This window comes from Mustelus asterias, unplaced genomic scaffold, assembly GCF_964213995.1.
Source record: "Mustelus asterias unplaced genomic scaffold, sMusAst1.hap1.1 HAP1_SCAFFOLD_373, whole genome shotgun sequence".
Classification (NCBI taxonomy): domain Eukaryota; kingdom Metazoa; phylum Chordata; class Chondrichthyes; order Carcharhiniformes; family Triakidae; genus Mustelus; species Mustelus asterias.
This window is the reverse complement of record NW_027590329.1, coordinates 11,791-32,501: the sequence shown is the minus strand read 5'-3', so window position 1 is coordinate 32,501 and position 20,711 is coordinate 11,791. Positions and strand designations below refer to the sequence as shown.

The 20,711-nt window shown below is 53.4% G+C and overlaps 1 long non-coding RNA gene across 1 annotated transcript in view; it reads left to right on the top strand.

Moving 5' to 3' along the window:
• The window catches only part of LOC144486502 (uncharacterized), a 29,774-nt gene extending 9,295 nt beyond the window's left edge, over positions 1–20,479 (top strand). The window contains exons 2-3 of the long non-coding RNA XR_013496274.1: positions 4,976–5,123; positions 19,556–20,479. This is a non-coding gene — a long non-coding RNA (uncharacterized LOC144486502). The remainder of the gene's footprint in view (positions 1–4,975; positions 5,124–19,555) is intronic.
• The last annotated feature ends 232 nt before the right edge of the window (positions 20,480–20,711 follow it).

The window sequence follows — 20,711 nt, the reverse complement described above, 5'->3', positions numbered from 1 at the left end:
AGAGACAGAGAGGGGAGAGAGAGACAGTCAGAGAGAGAGGGATATAGAACATAGAACATTACAGCGCAGTACAGGCCCTTCGGCCCTCGATGTTGCACCGACCAGTGAAACCAATCTAAAGCCCATCTAACCTACACTACAGAGTCAGAGAGAGAGAGAGAGGGGGAGAGGGAGAGACAGAGAGGGGGATGGGGGGAGAGAGAGAGAGACAGAGGGGGAGAGAGAGAGAAGGGGAAGAGAGAGGTACAGAGGAGGCAGAGACACAGAGAGAGAGACAGAGACATAGATGGAAAGAGAGAGAGAGAGACAGAGAGAGAGAGAAAGAGGATTGGCTCTAATACTGGAATGGGAAGATGGAGGGAGAGGGAGGAAAGGAGTTGTGTGAGGGTAAGGGGAGGACATTGGAGAGAAGGGGAGTGGAAGAGGATGAGGGACGTTGAGGATGAAGAGTTGTAGGTCGGGGTTAGGGGTAAGAGGGAGGATAAAGGAGGAGAAAGAGCCTTTTCGATAGAGGTCTCTGGGAGAAACTGAGGGAGCAGTGAGGAGGAGATGAGGGAAGTTGAGGATAAATAATGATGAGGAGGGAGGGGAAGGATAGAACAAAGAACAATACAGCACAGGAACAGGCCCTTCGGCCCTCCAAGCCTGCACCGATCATGTGTTCCTAACTAGACCATCCGTTTGTATCCCTCTATTCCCAGTCTGTTCATGTGGCTATCTGGATAAGTCTTAAATGATCCTAGCGTGTCTGCCTCAACCACCTTGCTTGGTAGTGCATTCCAGGCCCCCACCACCCTCTGTGTAAAATACGCCCCCCACATATCTGTGTTGAACCTTGCCCCCCTCACCTTGAACTTGTGACCCCTTGTGTTTGTCATTTCTGACCTGGGAAAAAGCTTCCAACTGTTCACCCTATCTATCCCCTTCATAATTTTATAAACTTCTATTAGGTCGCCCCTCAACCTCCATCTTTCCAGGGAGAACAACCCTAGTTTACTCAATCTCTCCTCATAGCTAATACCCTCCATACCAGGCAACATCCTGGTAAACCTCCTCTGCACTCTCTCTAACGCCTCCACGTCCTTCTGGTAGTGCGGCGACCAGAACTGGACGCAGTATTCCAAATGTGGCCTAACCAACGTTCTATATAACTGCCAACTTTTATACTCTGTGCCCCATCCAATAAAGGTAAGCATGCCATATGCCTTCTTGACCACCTTTTCCACCTGTGTTGCCACCTTTAAGGATCTGTGGACTTGTACACCCAGGTCCCTCTGTGTGTCTATACTCCTGATGGTTCTGCCATTTATTGTATAGCTCCCCCCTGCATTAGATCTACCGAAATGCATCACTTCGCATTTATCTGGATTAAATTCCATCTGCCATTTCTCCACCCAATTTTCCAGCCTATCTATATAAGAACATAAGAAATAGGAGCAGGAGTAGGCCATCTGGCCCCTCAAGCCTGCTCCGCCATTCAATAAGATCATGGCTGATCTGATAGTGGGTTCAGTTCCACTTACCCGCCCGCTCCCCATAACCCTTAATTCCCTTAATGGTTAAAAATCTATCTACTGTGACTTAAACACATTTAACGAGGTAGCCTCTACTGCTTCATTGGGCAGAGAATTCCAAAGATTCCCTACCCTCTGGGAGAAGAAGTTCCTCCTCAACTCTGTTCTAAATTGACTCCCCTGTATTTTGAGGCTATGCCCCCTAGTTCTTGTTTCCATTGTAAGTGGAAACAATCTCGCTGCTTCTCCCCTGTCGAGCCCCTTCATTGTCTTATATGTCTCTATAAGATCTCCCCTCAACCTTCTGAACTCCAACGAGTACAGGCCCAGTCTACTCAATCTCTCCTCATAAGCTAACCCCCTCATCTCCGGAATCAACCTGGTGAACCTTCTCTGTACCCCCTCCAAAGCTAATATATCCTTTCTTAAATAAGGGGACCAAAATTGTACACAGTACTCGAGGTGCGGCCTCACCAGTACCCTGTACAGTTGCAGCATGACCTCCCTGCTTTTATACTCCATCCCTCTCGCGATAAAGGCCAACATTCCATTCGCCTTCTTGATCACCTGCTGCACCTGCAAACTGAGTTTTTGTGATTCATGCACAAGGACCCCCAGGTCCCTCTGCACAGTAGCATGTTGTAATTTTTCACCATTTAAATAATTGTCCCTTTTCCTATTATTCCTTCCAAAGTGGATAACCTCACACTTGTCAACGTTATACTCCATCTGCCAGATCCTTGCCCACTCACTTAGCCTATCCAAATCTCTCTGCAGACTCTCTGTGTCCTCCACGCAATTTGCTTTCCCACTCATCTTTGTATCATCCGCAAACTTTGTTACCCTACACTCGGTCCCCTCCTCCAGATCGTCTATGTATATGGTAAATAGTTGAGGCCCCAGCACCGATCCCTGCGGCACGCCACTAGTCACGGATTGCCAACCAGAAAAGCACCCATTTATACCTACTCTCTGTTTTCTGTTAGACAGCCAATCTTCAATATCCTGCTGTATTCTCTGACAATGTTCATCACTATTCTCAACTCCAGCAATCTTTGTGTCGTCCGCAAACTTACTGATCACACCAGCTACATCTTCTTCCAAATCATTTGTATATATCACAAACAGCAGAGGTCCCAGTACAGAGCCCTGCGGAACACCACTAGTCACAGACCTCCAATCAGAAAAAGACCCCTCCACTGCTACCCTCTGTCTTCTATGGCCAAGCCAGTTCTGTACCCATCTAGATAGTTCACCTTTGATCCCGTGAGATTTAACCTTTTGCACCAGCCTGCCATGAGGGACCTTGTCAAACGCTTTACTAAAATCCATGTAGACGACATCCACGGCCCTTCCCTCGTCAATCCCTTTGTCACCTCCTCAAAAACCTCAACCAAATTTGTGAGGCATGACCTCCCTCATACAAAACCATGCTGTCTATCGCGAATGAGATTATTCAGTTCTAAATGCACATATATCCTATCTCTAAGAATCTTCTCCAACAATTTCCTTACCACGGACGTCAAGCTCACTGTCCAATAATTACCCAGGTTATCCTTGCTACCCTTCTTAAATAACGGGACCACATTTGCTATCCTCCGATCCTCTGGGACCTCACCTGTGTCCAATGAAGAAACAAAGATTTCTGTTAGAGGCCCAGCAATTTCATCTCTTGTCTCTCTCAGTAACCTTTAAGAAAGGAAAAGATAGGGAGGAGAGGATAGAGGGAATGGAGGAGGGGGAGTGACGGAGGGAGGAATGAGGGAGGGGAAGGTAGAGGGAGGGGTGGAGGATTGAGGGAGGGGAGGAGTGAGGTGGAAGAGTGGGGGAGGAGAGGGAGTGGGGGAGGGAGGGGGGAGGGGAGGGAGTGGGGGTGGGGGTGGGAATGAGGAAAATAGCAATGTCATTGAGTGATATCACTCGGTGATGTTGCATAAGAACATAAACAGGGGCAGGGGTGGCCATTCAGCCCCTCGAGCCTGGTCTAGTACTCAGTAGGTCATGGCTGACCTTCTACCTCAACTTTACTTTGCTATCCTATCCCACGATCCTGTCCCAGATGTGAATCTATTCCATGATGGAGCATCCACTGCCCTCTGGGATGGAGAATTCCGAAGTTTCACAATCCTCTGAGTGAAGAGATTTCTCCCCATCTCAGTCCGTAATGATTGGCCCCTTATCCTGAGACTGTGCCCCCGTGTTTTAGATTCCCCCCAGCAGAAACAATCTCTCAGCGTCTACCCCATCAAATCCCCTCAGAATCCTGTAGCTTTCACTGAGATCATCGCTCATTCTTCTAAAGTCCAGAGAATCGAGATCCAATTTGCTCAGCCGGTCATCATCGGACAACCCTCTTCACCCCAGGGAACAGTCTCGTGAACTTTTGTCACTCGGTGTCCAGAACTGTGCACACTGCTCTGGGCGTGGTCTCACCAATACCCTGGGAAGGCGATGGCCGAGTGGTATTATCGCGAGTTAGTTAATCCTGAAACTCAGCTAATCATCCGGGGACCTGGGTTCGAATCCCGCCACAGCAGACGGTAGAATTTGAATTCAATTTTTAAAAATCTGGAATTAAGAATCTACTGATGACCATGAAACCATTGTCGATTGTCGGAAAAACCCATCTGGTTCACTAATGTCCTTTAGGGAAGGAAATCTGCCATCTCGGGTGGATGGAGCTATTACAAAGGGGCATAACTATAGGGTTCGTGGTGGGAGATACAGGAAGGATATCAGAGGTAGGTTCTTTACGCAGAGAGTGGTTGGGGTGTGGAATGGACTGCCTGCAGTGATAGTGGAGTCAGACACTTTAGGAACATTTAAGCGGTTATTGGATAGGCACATGGAGCACACCAGGATGATAGGGAGTGGGATAGCATGATCTTGGTTTCAGATAAAGCTCGGCATAACATGGTGGGCCGAAGGGCCTGTTCTGTGCTGTACTGTTCTATGTTCTAACTGGCCTACATGTGACTCCAGAGTCACAGATTATGAAATGGCTGAGCGGGGCACTCCGTTCCAGAGCCAGTTGGAATGCTAACCTTGCTAGCAACATTCACATTCTGTGGAAGATGTTTTAAATATCACACACACAAACATATCTGCCATTTCCATGTTCTCCTTCGCTATTTCTCAACATTACCGATGTGATTTTATCATTGAAACTCTGACAAATACAATCTTGCATTTCTTAAGAGTTTGCTCTGATATTCGGAGTTCTCTGCGGTAGAACGGGTTTGCTGCCAGTTTCCACTCTCGCTGAGGTCTCTGGTGAATTCAGTGTGCAGTGGGAAAGGAGTAGGCAGAAAGATCTGTAGTGAGCGGTGTCTTGATGGAGACAGGAGTAAATCGAGGCAGAAGGTGTGAGGAATGAGGCCAATTCCATTCACTCTGAAATGGCTGCCCATGTCACCAACCCTCGCCATCGAATCTCACTGCATTTCATTTCCTCCAAACAGGTTCCCAAGAGGCACGTTTCTCAGAAGCTGGCTGACAAAGTCGCGGCCACGACTTCTCCTCTTATTAGTGGGCCTAAAGACTCCAAAAGTCAACTTGATGAGGAGAAAGAGGATGAAGAGAACCAAAGTTGCCAAAGCCACATAAACGGTTACTATAGTTACTGGTCGAGAAAACAATGGCACCACTCTGACTCTCACTGGGGTACGGGTCCCCCACACACTGACTCTCATTGGGGTACGGGTCCCACACACACTGACTCTCACTGGGGTACGGGTCCCACACACACTGACTCTCACTGGGGTACGGGTTCCACACACACTGACTCTCACTGGGGTACGGGTCCCACACACACTGACTCTCACTGGGGTACGGGTCCCCCACACACTGACTCTCACTGGGGTACGGGTCCCACACACACTGACTCTCACTGGGGTACGGGTCCCACACACACTGACTCTCACTGGAGTACGGGTCCCCCACACACTGACCCTCACTGGGGTACGGGTCCCACACACACTGACTCTCACTGGGGTACGGGTCCCACACACACTGACTCTCACTGGGGTACGGGTCCCACACACACTGACTCTCACTGGGGTATGGGTCCCCCACACACTGACCCTCACTGGGGTACGGGTCCCACACACACTGACTCTCACTGGGGTACGGGTCCCACACACACTGACTCTCACTGGGGTACGGGTCCCACACACACTGACTCTCACTGGGGTACGGGTTCCACACACACTGACTCTCACTGGGGTACGGGTTTCACACACACTGACTCTCACTGGGGTACGGGTCCCACACACACTGACTCTCACTGGGGTACGGGTCCCACACACACTGACTCTCACTGGGGTACGGGTCCCACACACACTGACCCTCACTGGGGTACGGGTCCCACACACACTGACTCTCACTGGGGTACGGGTCCCACACACACTGACTCTCACTGGGGTACGGGTCCCACACACACTGACCCTCACTGGGGTACGGGTCCCACACACACTGACTCTCACTGGGGTACGGGTTCCACACACACTGACTCTCACTGGGGTACGGGTTCCACACACACAGACTCTCACTGGGATACGGGTTCCACACACACTGACTCTCACTGGGGTACGGGTCCCACACACACTGACTCTCACTGGGGAACGGGTCCCACACACACTGACTCTCACTGGGGTACGGGTCCCACACACACTGACTCTCACTGGGGTACGGGTTCCACACACACTGACTCTCACTGGGGTACGGGTTCCACACACACTGACTCTCACTAGGATACGGGTTCCACACACACTGACTCTCACTGGGGTACGGGTCCCACACACACTGACTCTCACTGGGGAACGGGTCCCACACACACTGACTCTCACTGGGGTACGGGTCCCACACACACTGACTCTCACTGGGGTATGGGTTCCACACACACTGACTCTCACTGGGGTACGGGTCACACACACACTGACTCTCACTGGGGTACGGGTCCCACACACCCTGACTCTCACTGGGGTACGGGTTCCACACACACTGACTCTCACTGGGGTATGGGTTCCACACACACTGACTCTCACTGGGGTACGGGTCCCACACACACTGACTCTCACTGGGGTACGGGTTTCACACACACTGACTCTCACTGGGGTACGGGTCCCACACACACTGACTCTCACTGGGGTACGGGTCCCACACACTGACTCTCACTGGGGTACGGGTCCCACACACACTGACTCTCACTGGGGTACGGGTCCCACACACACTGACTCTCACTGGGGTACGGGTTCCACACACACTGACTCTCACTGGGGTACGGGTCCCACACACACTGACTCTCACTGGGGTACGGGTTCCACACACACTGACTCTCACTGGGGTACGGGTCCCACACACACTGACCCTCACTGGGGTACGGGTCCCACACACACTGACCCTCACTGGGGTACGGGTTCCACACACACTGACCCTCACTGGGGTACGGGTCCCACACACACTGACTCTCACTGGGGTACGGGTCCCACACACACTGACTCTCACTGGGGTACGGGTCCCACTCACACTGACTCTCACTGGGGTACGGGTCCCACACACACTGACTCTCACTGGGGTACGGGTCCCACACACACTGACTCTCACTGGGGTACGGGTCCCACACACACTGACTCTCACTGGGGTACGGGTCCCACACACACTGACTCTCACTGGGGTACGGGTCCCACACACACTGACTCTCACTGGGGTACGGGTCCCACACACACTGACTCTCACTGGGGTACGGGTCCCACACACACTGACTCTCACTGGGGTACGGGTCCCACACACACTGACTCTCACTGGGGTACGGGTCCCACACACACAGACTCTCACTGGGGTACGGGTCCCACACACACAGACTCTCACTGGGGTACGGGTTCCACACACACTGACTCTCACTGGGGTACGGGTCCCACACACACTGACTCTCACTGGGGTACGGGTCCCACACACACTGACTCTCACTGGGGTACGGGTTCCACACACACTGACTCTCACTGGGGTACGGGTCCCACACACACTGACTCTCACTGGGGTACGGGTTTCACACACACTGACTCTCACTGGGGTACGGGTTCCACACACACTGACTCTCACTGGGGTACGGGTCCCACACACACTGACTCTCACTGGGGTACGGGTCCCACACACTGACTCTCACTGGGGTACGGGTCCCACACACACTGACTCTCACTGGGGTACGGGTCCCACACACACTGACTCTCACTGGGGTACGGGTTCCACACACACTGACTCTCACTGGGGTACGGGTCCCACACACACTGACTCTCACTGGGGTACGGGTTCCACACACACTGACTCTCACTGGGGTACGGGTCCCACACACACTGACCCTCACTGGGGTACGGGTCCCACACACACTGACCCTCACTGGGGTACGGGTTCCACACACACTGACCCTCACTGGGGTACGGGTCCCACACACACTGACTCTCACTGGGGTACGGGTCCCACACACACTGACTCTCACTGGGGTACGGGTCCCACTCACACTGACTCTCACTGGGGTACGGGTCCCACACACACTGACTCTCACTGGGGTACGGGTCCCACACACACTGACTCTCACTGGGGTACGGGTCCCACACACACTGACTCTCACTGGGGTACGGGTCCCACACACACTGACTCTCACTGGGGTACGGGTCCCACACACACTGACTCTCACTGGGGTACGGGTCCCACACACACTGACTCTCACTGGGGTACGGGTCCCACACACACTGACTCTCACTGGGGTACGGGTCCCACACACACTGACTCTCACTGGGGTACGGGTCCCACACACACTGACCCTCACTGGGGTACGGGTCCCACACACACTGACTCTCACTGGGGTACGGGTTTCACACACACTGACTCTCACTGGGGTACGGGTCCCACTCACACTGACTCTCACTGGGGTACGGGTCCCACACACACTGACTCTCACTGGGGTACGGGTCACACACACACTGACTCTCACTGGGGTACGGGTCCCACACACACTGACTCTCACTGGGGTACGGGTCCCACACACACTGACTCTCACTGGGGTACGGGTCCCACACACACTGACTCTCACTGGGGTACGGGTCCCACACACACTGACTCTCACTGGGGTACGGGTCCCACACACACTGACTCTCACTGGGGTACGGGTCCCACACGCACTGACTCTCACTGGGGTACGGGTCCCACACACACAGACTCTCACTGGGGTACGGGTCCCACACACACAGACTCTCACTGGGGTACGGGTTCCACACACACTGACTCTCACTGGGGTACGGGTCCCACACACACTGACTCTCACTGGGGTACGGGTCCCACACACACTGACTCTCACTGGGGTACGGGTCCCACACACACTGACCCTCACTGGGGTACGGGTTCCACACACACACTGACTCTCACTGGGGTACGGGTTTCACACACACTGACTCTCACTGGGGTACGGGTTTCACACACACTGACTCTCACTGTGGTACGGGTCCCACACACACTGACTCTCACTGGGGTACGGGTCCCACACACACTGACTCTCACTGGGGTACGGGTCACACACACACTGACTCTCACTGGGGTACGGGTCCCACACACACTGACTCTCACTGGGGTACGGGTCCCACACACACTGACTCTCACTGGGGTACGGGTCCCACACACACTGACTCTCACTGGGGTACGGGACCCACACACACTGACTCTCACTGGGGTACGGGTCCCACACACACTGACTCTCACTGGGGTACGGGTCCCACACACACTGACTCTCACTGGGGTACGGGTCCCACACACACTGACTCTCACTGGGGTACGGGTCCCACACACACTGACTCTCACTGGGGTACGGGTCCCACACACACTGACTCTCACTGGGGTACGGGTCCCACACACACTGACTCTCACTGGGGTACGGGTCCCACACACACTGACTCTCACTGGGGTACGGGTCCCACACACACTGACCCTCACTGGGGTACGGGTCCCACACACACTGACTCTCACTGGGGTACGGGTCCCACACACACTGACTCTCACTGGGGTACGGGTCCCACACACACTGACTCTCACTGGGGTACGGGTCCCACACACACTGACTCTCACTGGGGTACGGGTCCCACACACACTGACTCTCACTGGGGTACGGGTGCCACACACACTGACTCTCACTGGGGTACGGGTCCCACACACACTGACTCTCACTGGGGTACGGGCTCCACACACACTGACTCTCTCTGGGGTACGGGTTCCACACACACTGACCCTCACTGGGATACGGGTTCCACACACACTGACTCTCACTGGGGTACGGGTCACACACACACTGACTCTCACTGGGGTACGGGTCCCACACACACTGACTCTCACTGGGGTACGGGTCCCACACACACTGACACTCACTGGGGTACGGGTTCCACACACACTGACTCTCACTGGGGTACGGGTCCCACACACACTGACCCTCACTGGGGTACGGGTCCCACACACACTGACCCTCACTGGGGTACGGGTTCCACACACACTGACCCTCACTGGGGTACGGGTCCCACACACACTGACTCTCACTGGGGTACGGGTCCCACACACACTGACTCTCACTGGGGTACGGGTCCCACTCACACTGACTCTCACTGGGGTACGGGTCCCACACACACTGACTCTCACTGGGGTACGGGTCCCACACACACTGACTCTCACTGGGGTACGGGTCCCACACACACTGACTCTCACTGGGGTACGGGTCCCACACACACTGACTCTCACTGGGGTACGGGTCCCACACACACTGACTCTCACTGGGGTACGGGTCCCACACACACTGACTCTCACTGGGGTACGGGTCCCACACACACTGACTCTCACTGGGGTACGGGTCCCACACACACTGACTCTCACTGGGGTACGGGTCCCACACACACTGACTCTCACTGGGGTACGGGTCCCACACACACTGACCCTCACTGGGGTACGGGTCCCACACACACTGACTCTCACTGGGGTACGGGTTTCACACACACTGACTCTCACTGGGGTACGGGTCCCACTCACACTGACTCTCACTGGGGTACGGGTCCCACACACACTGACTCTCACTGGGGTACGGGTCACACACACACTGACTCTCACTGGGGTACGGGTCCCACACACACTGACTCTCACTGGGGTACGGGTCCCACACACACTGACTCTCACTGGGGTACGGGTCCCACACACACTGACTCTCACTGGGGTACGGGTCCCACACACACTGACTCTCACTGGGGTACGGGTCCCACACACACTGACTCTCACTGGGGTACGGGTCCCACACGCACTGACTCTCACTGGGGTACGGGTCCCACACACACAGACTCTCACTGGGGTACGGGTCCCACACACACAGACTCTCACTGGGGTACGGGTTCCACACACACTGACTCTCACTGGGGTACGGGTCCCACACACACTGACTCTCACTGGGGTACGGGTCCCACACACACTGACTCTCACTGGGGTACGGGTCCCACACACACTGACCCTCACTGGGGTACGGGTTCCACACACACACTGACTCTCACTGGGGTACGGGTTTCACACACACTGATTCTCACTGGGGTACGGGTTTCACACACACTGACTCTCACTGTGGTACGGGTCCCACACACACTGACTCTCACTGGGGTACGGGTCCCACACACACTGACTCTCACTGGGGTACGGGTCACACACACACTGACTCTCACTGGGGTACGGGTCCCACACACACTGACTCTCACTGGGGTACGGGTCCCACACACACTGACTCTCACTGGGGTACGGGTCCCACACACACTGACTCTCACTGGGGTACGGGACCCACACACACTGACTCTCACTGGGGTACGGGTCCCACACACACTGACTCTCACTGGGGTACGGGTCCCACACACACTGACTCTCACTGGGGTACGGGTCCCACACACACTGACTCTCACTGGGGTACGGGTCCCACACACACTGACTCTCACTGGGGTACGGGTCCCACACACACTGACTCTCACTGGGGTACGGGTCCCACACACACTGACTCTCACTGGGGTACGGGTCCCACACACACTGACTCTCACTGGGGTACGGGTCCCACACACACTGACCCTCACTGGGGTACGGGTCCCACACACACTGACTCTCACTGGGGTACGGGTCCCACACACACTGACTCTCACTGGGGTACGGGTCCCACACACACTGACTCTCACTGGGGTACGGGTCCCACACACACTGACTCTCACTGGGGTACGGGTCCCACACACACTGACTCTCACTGAGGTACGGGTCCCACACACACTGACTCTCACTGGGGTACGGGTCCCACACACACTGACTCTCACTGGGGTACGGGCTCCACACACACTGACTCTCTCTGGGGTACGGGTTCCACACACACTGACCCTCACTGGGATACGGGTTCCACACACACTGACTCTCACTGGGGTAAGGGTCACACACACACTGACTCTCACTGGGGTACGGGTCCCACACACACTGACTCTCACTGGGGTACGGGTCCCACACACACTGACACTCACTGGGGTACGGGTCCCACACACACTGACTCTCACTGGGGTACGGGCTCCACACACACTGACTCTCTCTGGGGTACGGGTTCCACACACACTGACTCTCACTGGGGTACGGGTCACACACACACTGACTATCTCCTTCACGATAGCATTGGAAAGAGATAGGATCAGGCAGGCTAGGAAAGTGTTTCTCTGGAGTAAAGGGAAATACAGTGTCATCAGCGAGGAAATTAGACGGGTAAATTGGAAGGAGGCATTCTTGGGGAAAAGTACCGAAGGAAAGTGGAGGATTTTCAAGGAATGTTTGTCTGGAGCTCTGCATGACAACGTTCCGATGAGACAGGGGGGTGTTGGTAGGGTATGGGAACCATGGTGCACGAAGGTTGTGATGAACCTGGTGAATAAGAAAAGAGAGGCGTACAGAAGGTTCAGAGAGCTAGGAGGTGTTAAGGATTTAGAGGAGTATACGGGATGTAGGAAGGAGCTTAAGAAGGAAATTAGGAGAGCGAGAAGGGGTCATGAGAAGACCTTGGCGGGTAAGATTAAGGAGAATCCCAAGGCTTTCTACAAATATGTCAAGAGTAAAAGGATGAGATGTGAAGGCATAGGACCCTTAAAAGGTGAAGGGGGAAAAGTTTGTGCGGAACCGTTAGAAATGGCGGAGGTGCTTAATGAATACTTTACCTCGGTATTCACGGTGGAAAGGGATCTGGGTGGTTGTACTGCTGGTTTGCGGTGGACAGAAAGGATCGAGCATGTGGACATAAAGAAAGAGGATGTGTTGGAACTATTGAATGGCATCAAGGTTGGTAAGTCGTCGGGACCGGATGGGATGTACCCCAGGTTACTGTGGGAGGCGAGGGAGGAGATTGCGGAGCCTTTGGCGATGATCTTTGCATCGTCGATGGAGACGGGAGAGGTTCCGGAGGATTGGAGGATTGCAGATGTGGTCCCTATATTCAAGAAAGGGAACAGGGACAGCCCGGGAAATTACCGACCGGTGAGTCTAACCTCAGTGGTTGGTAAGTTGATGGAGAGGATCCTGAGAGACAGGATTTATGATCATCTAGAGAAGTTTAGTATGATCAAAAGTAGTCAGCACGGCTTTGTCAAGGGCAGGTCGTGCCTTACGAGCCTGGTTGAGTTCTTTGAAAATGTGACCAAACACATTGACGAAGGAAGAGCGGTGGATGTGGTCTATATGGACTTCAGCAAGGCGTTCGATAAAGTCCCCCATGCAAGACTTCTTGAGAAAGTGAGAGGGCATGGGATCCAAGGGGCTGTTGCCTTGTGGATCCAGAACTGGCTTGCCTGCAGAAGGCAGAGAGTGGCTGTGGAGGGGTCTTTCTCTGCATGGAGGTCAGTGACCAGTGGAGTGCCCCAGGGATCTGTTCTGGGACCCTTGCTGTTTGTCATTTTCATAAATGACCTGGATGAGGAAGTAGAGGGATGGGTTGGTAAGTTTGCTGACGACACCAAGGTAGGTGGTGTTGTGGATAGTTTGGAGGGATGTCAGAAGTTGCAGCGAGACATAGATAGAATGCAAGACTGGGCGGAGAAGTGGCAGATGGACTTCAACCCGGATAAGTGTGTGGTGATCCATTTTGGCAGATCCAATGGGATGAAGCAGCAGTATAATATGAAGGGTACCATTCTTAGCAGTGTAGAGGATCAGAAGGACCTTGGGGTCCGGGTCCATAGGACTCTTAAATCGGCCTCGCAGGTGGAGGATGCGGTCAAGAAGGCGTACGGCGTACTAGCCTTCATTAATCGAGGGATTGAGTTTAGGAGTCGGGAGATAATGCTGCAGCTTTATAGGACCCTGGTTAGACCCCACTTGGAGTACTGCGCGCAGTTCTGGTCACCTCATTACAGGAAAGATGTTGAAGCCATTGAAAGGGTGCAGAGGAGATTTACAAGGATGTTGCCTGGATTGGGGGGCATGCCTTATGAGGATAGGTTGAGGGAGCTTGGTCTCTTCTCCCTGGAGAGACGAAGGATGAGAGGTGACCTGATAGAGGTTTACAAGATGTTGAGAGGTCTGGATAGGGTAGACTCTCAGAGGCTATTTCCAAGGGCTGAAATGGTTGCTACGAGAGGACACAGGTTTAAGGTGCTGGGGGGTAGGTACAGAGGAGATGTCAGGGGTAAGTTTTTCACTCAGAGGGTGGTGGGTGAGTGGAATCGGCTGACGTCGGTGGTGGTGGAGGCAAACTCGTTGGGGTCTTTTAAGAGACTTCTGGATGAGTACATGGGATTTAATGGGATTTAGGGCTATAGATAGGCCTAGAGGTAGGGATATGATCAGCGCAACTTGTGGGCCGAAGGGCCTGTTTGTGCTGTGGCTTTCTATGTTCTATGTTCTATGACTCTCACTGGGGTACGGGTCCCACACACACTGACTCTCACTGGGGTACAGGCTCCACACACACTGACTCCCACTGGGATATAGGCCCCACACACACTGACTCTCACTGGGGTACGGGCTCCATACACACTGACTCTCACTGGGATATAGGCCCCACACACACTGACTCTCACTGGGATACGGGTTCCACACACACTGACTCTCACTGGGGTACGGGTTCCACACACACTGACTCTCACTGGGGTCCGGGTTCCACACACACTGACTCTCACTGGGGTACAGGCTCCACACACACTGACTCTCACTGTGGTACGGGTTCCACACACACTGACTCCCACTGGGGTACGGGTTCCACACACACTGACTCTCACTGGGGTACGGGTCCCACACACACTGACTCTCACTGGGGTACGGGTTTCACACACACTGACTCTCACTGGGATACGGGTTCCACACACACTGACTCTCACTGGGGTACGGGTTCCACACACACTGACTCTCACTGGGGTACGGGTCCCACACACACTGACTCTCACAGGGGTACGGGTCCCACACACACTGACTCTCACAGGGGTACGGGTTCCACACACACTGACTCTCACAGGGGTACGGGTTCCACACACACTGACTCTCACAGGGGTACGGGTTCCACACACACTGACTCTCACTGGGGTACGGGTTTCACACACACTGACTCTCACTGGGGTACGGGTTTCACACACACTGACTCTCACTGGGGTACGGGTCCCACACACACTGACTTTCACTGGAGTACGGGTTCCACACACACTGACTCTCACTGGGGTACGGGTTCCACACACACTGACTCTCACTGGGGTACGGGTCCCACACACCCTGACTCTCACTAAAAGGGGACATGAGAAGACTTTGGCGGATAGGGTTAAAGAGAATCCTAAGGCGTTCTATAGGTATGTCAAGAACAGAAGGTTGGTTAGGGCAAGTTTAGGGCCAGTTATAGATGGCAGAGGGAAGTTATGTGTGGAACCGGAGGAGATTGGTGAAGCATTGAACCAATATTTCTCTTCGGTGTTCACGCAAGGGGACATGAATATAGCTGAGGAGGACACTGGGTTGCAAGGGAGTAGAATAGACAGTATTACAGTTGATAAGGAGGATGTGCAGGATATTCTGGAGGGTCTGAAAATAGATAAATCCCCTGGTCCGGATGGGATTTATCCAAGGATTCTCTGGGAGGCAAGAGAAGTGATTGCAGAGCCTCTGGCTCTGATCTTCAGGTCGTCGTTGGCCTCTGGTATAGTACCAGAAGATTGGAGGTTAGCGAATGTTGTCCCATTGTTTAAGAAGGGGAACAGAGACTTCCCCGGGAATTATAGACCGGTGAGTCTCACTTCTGTTGTCGGCAAGATGTTGGAAAAAATTATAAGGGATAGGATTTATAGTTATTTGGAGAGTAATGAATTGATAGGTGATAGTCAGCATGGTTTTGTGGCAGGTAGGTCGTGCCTTACTAACCTTATTGAGTTTTTTGAGAAAGTGACCAAGGAGGTGGATGGGGGCAAGGCAGTGGACGTGGTATATATGGATTTTAGTAAGGCGTTTGATAAGGTTCACCATGGTAGGCTTCTGCAGAAAATGCAGATGTATGGGATTGGGGGTGATCTAGGAAATTGGATCAGGAATTGGCTAGCGGATAGGAAACAGAGGGTGGTGGTTGATAGTAAATATTCATCATGGAGTGCGGTTACAAGTGGTGTACCTCAGGGATCTGTTTTGGGGCCACTGCTGTTTGTAATATTTATTAATGATCTGGATGAGGGTATAGTTGGGTGGATTAGCAAATTTGCTGATGACACCAAAGTCGGTGGTGTGGTAGACAGTGAGGAAGGGTGTCGTAGTTTGCAGGAAGACTTAGACAGGTTGCAAAGTTGGGCCGAGAGGTGGCGGATGGAGTTTAATGCGGAGAAGTGTGAGGTAATTCACTTTGGTAGGAATAACAGATGTGTTGAGTATAGGGCTAACGGGAGGACTTTGAATAGTGTGGAGGAGCAGAGGGATCTAGGTGTATGTGTGCATAGATCCCTGAAAGTTGGGAATCAAGTAGATAAGGTTGTTAAGAAGGCATATGGTGTCTTGGCGTTTATTGGTAGGGGGATTGAATTTAGGAGTCGTAGCGTTATGTTGCAACTGTACACAACTCTGGTGCGGCCGCACTTGGAGTACTGTGTGCAGTTCTGGTCCCCACATTACAGGAAGGATGTGGAGGCTTTGGAGAGGGTGCAGAGGAGGTTTACCAGGATGTTGCCTGGTATGGAGGGGAGATCCTATGAGGAGAGGCTGAGGGATTTGGGATTGTTTTCGCTGGAAAGGCGGCGGCTAAGAGGGGATCTTATTGAAACATATAAGATGATTAGAGGTTTAGATAGGGTGGATAGTGATAGCCTTTTTCCTCTGATGGAGAAATCCAGCACGAGGGGGCATGGCTTTAAATTGAGGGGGGGTAGTTATAGAACCGATGTCAGGGGTAGGTTCTTTACCCAGAGGGTGGTGAGGGATTGGAATGCCCTGCCAGCATCAGTAGTAAATGCGCCTAGTTTGGGGGCGTTTAAGAGATCCGTAGATAGGTTCATGGACGAAAAGAAATTGGTTTAGGTTGGAGGGTCACAGTTTTTTTTTAACTGGTCGGTGCAACATCGTGGGCCGAAGGGCCTGTTCTGCGCTGTAATGTTCTATGTTCTATGTTCACTGGGGTACGGGTCCCACACACACTGACTCTCACTGGGGTACGGGTTCCACACACACTGACTCTCACTGGGGTACGGGTTCCACACACACTGACTCTCACTGGGGTACGGGTTTCACACACACTGACTCTCACTGGGGTACGGGTCCCACACACACTGACTCTCACTGGGGTACGGGTTTCACACACACTGACTCTCACTGGGGTACGGGTTCCACACACACTGACTCTCACTGGGGTACGGGTTTCACACACACAGACTCTCACTGGGGTACGGGTTTCACACACACTGACTCTCACTGGGGTACGGGTCCCACACACACTGACTCTCACTGGGGTATGGGTTTCACACACACTGACTCTCACTGGGGTACGGGTCCCACACACACTGACTCTCACTGGGGTACGGGTCCCACACACACTGACTCTCACTGGGGTACGGGTCCCACACACTCTGACTCTCACTGGGGTACGGGTCCCACACACACTGACTCTCACTGGGGTACGGGTCCCACACACACTGACTCTCACTGGGGTACGGGTTTCACACACACTGACTCTCACTGGGGTACGGGTCCCACACACACTGACTCTCACTGGGGTACGGGTCCCACACACACTGACTCTCACTGGGGTACGGGTCCCACACACACTGACTCTCACTGGGGTACGGGTCCCACACACACTGACTCTCACTGGGGTACGGGTCCCACACACACTGACTCTCACTGGGGTACGGGTTCCACACACACTGACTCTCACTGGGGTACGGGTTCCACACACACTGACTCTCACTGGGGTACGGGTTCCTCACACACTGACTCTCATTGGGGCATGGGTTCCACACACACTGACTCTCACTGGGTACGGGTTCCACACACACTGACACTCACTGGGGTACGGGTCCCACACACACTGACTCTCACTGGGGTACGGGTTCCACACACACTGACTCTCACTGGGGTACGGGTTCCACACACACTGACTCTCACTGGGGTACGGGTTCCACACACACTGACTCTCACTGGGTACGGGTTCCACACACACTGACTCTCACTGGGGTACGGGTCCCACACACACTGACTTTCACTGGAGTACGGGTTCCACACACACTGACTCTGGGGTACGGGTTCCACACACACTGACTCTCACTGGGGTACGGGTCCCACACACTCTGACTCTGGGGTACGGGCCCCACACACACTGACTCTCACTCGGGTACGGGTCCCACACACACTGACTCTCACTGGGGTACAGTTCCACACACACTGACTCTCACTGGGGTACGGGTCCCACACACACTGACTCTCACTGGGGTACGGGTCCCACACACACTGACTCTCACTGGGGTACGGGTCCCACACACTCTGACTCTGGGGTACGGGTCCCACACACACTGACTCTCACTGGGGTACGGGTCCCACACACACTGACTCTCACTGGGGTACGGGTCCCACACACACTGACTCTCACTGGGGTACGGGCCCCACACACACTGACTCTCACTGGGGTACAGTTCCACACACACTGACTCTCACTGGGGTACGGGTCCCACACACACTGACTCTCACTGGGGTACGGGTTTCACACACACTGACTCTCACTGGGGTACAGGTCCCACACACACTGACTCTCACTGGGGTACGGGTTCCTCACACACTGACTCTCACTGGGATACGGGCCCCACACACACTGACTCTCACTGGGGAACGGGTCCCACACACACTGACTCTCACTGGGGTACGGGTCCCACACACACTGACTCTCACTGGGGTACCGGTTCCACACACACTGACTCTCACTGGGGTACGGGTTCCACACACACTGACTCTCACTGGGGTACGGGTCCCACACAAACTGACTCTCACTAGGGTATGGGTCCCACACACACTGACTCTCACTGGGGTACGGGTTCCACACACACTGACTCTCACTGGGGTACGGGTTCCACACACACTGACTCTCACTGGGGTACGGGTCCCACACAAACTGACTCTCACTAGGGTATGGGTCCCACACACACTGACTCTCACTGGGGTACGGGTCCCACACACACTGACTCTCACTGGGGTACGGGTTCCACACACACTGACTCTGGGGTACGGGTTTGATTGTTGTGTGATAGTTCTGAACAAACACGGATTTGGTCTTTTGTCCTGGATCCAGGAACCATTCCCATCTGGGGAAAAGCCCGCTCTGATGGGGCTTCAGTGAGCATTAGCTGCACCGTGACCCTCGTGTCAGTTTACTCTGGAAGGAACCTGCATTGCTAACGTTATCAGGATGGATGTGTTTGGAACATGGCTCCTTCGATGGGCTTTGATCTCTGGGTGATTAGGATTCTCCCACAGTCTTTAACCCTCCTAGCACCCTGACTGATAATGTTTTCCTTCCTTGCTAGGCTAATTCTCTGTGAGAGGGTGGGCACGGAGGAGCAGATTGGAGGTGTCTGCCTGGCCCCTTGGAGAAGGTATCAGCTTCCATATTCCACATGGCCGGATTTCTACTGTGCATCAGTCTGGCTGGATTCCCAGCAGTTTATCAAGTTATTCTGTGATGTCCCAGCCTTTGCTGAATTTGCCCCCACTCTGCGTCTTTTCAGCCCAGTTTACCCCCTGGCTGTGTGTGTGTGTGTGTGTGTTAGTTGAGCCTGTCACTGAGGTGGTGGGATGGGTCCATGTCTTCAATCCCCTCCCTGCCCCCTCTCAGTGACAGTCCTTGCAGATTCACAGTGGGAGTTTACACCGTCTTAAACTGAGCCACATGCATTTGCAGACTCATGTCCAGATTTCCATGTTCACATTGATAGGTTTGCGCACACTCACAAGCACCGAGGTGGGTGTGTAAATTTACAGTTATGTTTGGAAGTGTGAGTATACAAACTCACATTTACAGAGGAGTTTGTATCCGTGTGTGTCAGCTTCCACACTCAGTGCACCAGTCACAATCTCCTGACTCCGAGGAGAAGAGTGTTTGATCTCTTCTGTATGTGTGCATTGAGGAGCTCAGAGTGTCACCCATCTCTCTGAACTCTCTGCTCTCCTTTACACAGGCCACATTCACACACTCTCACATTCTCTCTCTCTCTCTCTCTCTCTCTCACTCTCTCTCTCACTCTCACATACATGCGACCATTGTTGAGGTTTCAGTTGAAGGAGTGGCCTGGTGGGAATGACAGCACGAGGGTTTTGGGGAGAGAGGGTGTGAGCAACACAGGAACACGGGAGAGAAGGAAGAGAGTACTGCGAAAGAGGACCCTGTCCCAGTAAGGAGAGATCTTAAACCAGTCTGTGACTCAACTGCCAAGAATAAAGTTATTGAATCCAAACAGCTGCCTCCTTGTGTCACTCCCAATTTTCCAGCTCATGTACTTTCTTGTGGAAACCTAATATCATTAATAATCGACAAAACGAATCTTGGAAAAAACTAACAGTTAAACTTTTCATGATTTGACAATAACATGGTAATCTTATAGTAAAGGATTTGCTGGGAAATCTTGATCATAATACAATTGAATTCCATTTTAACGGTGGGATTTTCCAGCCATTCCTGGATCT